The 2,559-nt window shown below is 46.6% G+C and overlaps 2 protein-coding genes across 2 annotated transcripts in view; both read left to right on the top strand.

Annotated features, from left to right (window-relative positions):
* Positions 1 to 1,466: 1,466 nt before the first annotated feature.
* Positions 1,467 to 2,559, top strand: part of WFDC8 (WAP four-disulfide core domain 8) — a 25,686-nt gene continuing 24,593 nt past the window's right edge. Inside the window, exon 1 of the mRNA XM_006154494.2 lies at positions 1,467 to 1,544. The gene's annotated coding sequence lies outside the window, so the exon portion shown is untranslated. The remainder of the gene's footprint in view (positions 1,545 to 2,559) is intronic.
* WFDC9 (WAP four-disulfide core domain 9) overlaps positions 1,473 to 2,559 on the top strand; it is a 7,547-nt gene continuing 6,460 nt past the window's right edge. The window contains exon 1 of the mRNA XM_006154495.2: positions 1,473 to 1,544. The gene's annotated coding sequence lies outside the window, so the exon portion shown is untranslated. The remainder of the gene's footprint in view (positions 1,545 to 2,559) is intronic.

Genomic DNA, 2,559 nt, shown 5'->3' on the forward strand with positions numbered 1-2,559 from the left:
GCACTCCTCAGTGACCGTATTCCTTAAACAGACCTTCAAGGATCCCCAGCATCTGGGTCAGACACAAAGCAAGACTGTGATTTCTCTCCAGGGAATATCTTCTTCTTGCTATCTATGCCAGTGACTTGGAAATCCATCATCCAGTTATTTTAAGTTTGGTACCATTTTCAGTCCGATCAAAGGTCCTTTCAGTTTGTTGCCAGGTCTTTGTACCTGGGTCCCCAAACTCTGTCCTTCTTCTCTGTATTGGTCTACCCTTCTTAGCCAAGCCCCTGGAGTTCTGGCACATACTTTCTGCTGCTCAAGGTGTCCAAAATATCTGAGGAAGCATTGCTCGTATGTGAACATCTGTCATTGTTTGAGACAGAGTTAGAGAAAGGGGAACCCCTCGGGATTCCTGCCTTTTGCCCACTGACTTTTGAATGCGCTCCGAATCGTGTGTATGTGCCCAAGATAATGTCCTTCTCTGACAGCCGGTGAACAGATTCCCCCACCTCTTAACCAACAAGCCTGCCAGAACCTAAGAGCTAAATTTGATCTCTTTCTGTCCTTTGTTTGCTAGGTCATCTACTTTTTCTAAGATCCTTCCTAGCCTTTTTTTTTTTTCTCTTTTTTTTTTTTTTTGGAGAGATTTTCACTGTAGGGCGCGTGCGCTCGCCAGACAGACAGAGAGAGACATAGAGACAGAAAGCGAGAAATCACCCCCCAGGGGGGATGGTCACGCCGCAATCCCTTCTCCTCCATTCTCCTCTCGGGATCTTGGGCACGCACGCACATGCGCCCGGCGTGAGTTTTAAGCCACCGGGTCCGGGACACGAACCGCGGTTGACTACGTGGGAGTCCAGCGACATAGCCATTACGCTAACTGCTGGTTCCCAACCTTCTTTTTTTTTTTAATCTACATAAAAGTCAGAGGGCATTTGGTGGGAGATGGTGTTATTCTTTTACTGGCAAAGGAGACTCAATACTCAGAAGGATGTGACATTAAACAGAACATACAATGGGCCAAAGATAGATGTTTAGACTCTGTCCTCACTCTTCCTCAGAACGGTTTCAGCGGCATCAGATAAAGACCCTTGGGACATGTGGCTTGGAGTCTTAGCCTTGTAACGAATTATTAGGGATATCATTGGGTTTGGTAGTTTTATAATTGCTCAGTGACTGGGGTATAATGCATAAGTAATAATTGCTATTATTAGGATTTGGGATGTAGCTGCTGGGGATGGCCAGAACTGCACCCCAGGGACACGGTGTTCTTTCCATCTTATCAGGAGACACTACCTGCCTCAAAGACGATCTAATACTTCTGGATGGGCGAGTAGCAAAGAAGAGTCTACGATACAGCCAACGTGCAGTTCCTCGGGAGAACTTCAATTAATTGCCACAACCAAAGCAAATCACCACTGAGTTCTAGGCCTTGAACTTTGTTTTATTGCTCATCTGCCCCTGGTTCCAGTGGCCTCCCTCTCCCATCCCAGGTAACAAGAAGCCAGACGAAGGAGCTGTCAGCCACTTACCAGACACTCGACTGGACGTCTTCAGAGGTAGGTAGGGGAAGGTCTTGAGCATTAAAATTTTTTAAATTTTTAAAATTTCCTCAGAGGGTGCATGCCAAGGCAGAGAGAGAGAGGCAGGGAAAGTGAGAAAGCACAGCTTGTCGGGGATGGACACGCTATAACCCCTTCTCCATTTCTCCCTCATTTCGGGACTCTGGACTCTGGGCATCTATGCACATATGCCCGGCATGTTTCTTTCTTTCTTTCTTTTTTTTTTTTTAAAGAATTATTTTATTCAACTTTATATATTTTTTAAATTTATTTTAATTTGACCAGAGAGGGACAGAGAGAGAAAAAGACAGAGAGAGGGAAAGTGAGAAAGCAAGCTGCCAGGTTCAGGACTTGAACTGAGGTCGGCCATGTGGGAGTCCAGCGCCCTTAACCACCAGGCCATCTATCGGCCCCCAAGCCTGGCATGTTTCTCAAGCTGCCAGGTTTGGAACTTGAACCCTCAGCCATGCAGGATCCAGCCACTTTTCTTTTTTTCTTTTTAGAGATTTTTGTTATAGGGTGTATACGCTCACTGGAGAGACAGAGAGAGACGGAGAGACAGAAAGTGAGAAATCATCCCTCCAGTGGGGATGGCCATGCCGTGCCACAATCCCTTCTCTTCCATTCTCCTCTTGGGATTTTGAGCATGCACGCACATGGGCCTGGTGTGAGTCTTAAGCTGCCGGGTCTGTGATTGGAACTGTGGTCAACTGCATGGGAGTTCAGCAACGTAACCATTACGCCATCTGCTGGTCCTAGATCCGGCCACCTTAACCACTATGCTACAGGTTGGCCCGAGGCATAAACTTTTAGTTGTGGCTCGCTCGAACTTTTCAAGATGATAGGAGTATTTCATGCTTGAGCTGTCCAGTATAATACTTACCAGCTACACTTGTATATATATTTTTTTTTTTGGAGAGATTTTCACTGTAGGGCGCGTGCGCTCGCCAGACAGACAGAGAGAGACATAGAGACAGAAAGCGAGAAATCACCCCCCAGGGGGGATGGTCAC

This window comes from Tupaia chinensis, unplaced genomic scaffold (assembly GCF_000334495.1).
Source record: "Tupaia chinensis unplaced genomic scaffold, TupChi_1.0 Scaffold000411_1, whole genome shotgun sequence".
NCBI lineage: Eukaryota > Metazoa > Chordata > Mammalia > Scandentia > Tupaiidae > Tupaia > Tupaia belangeri.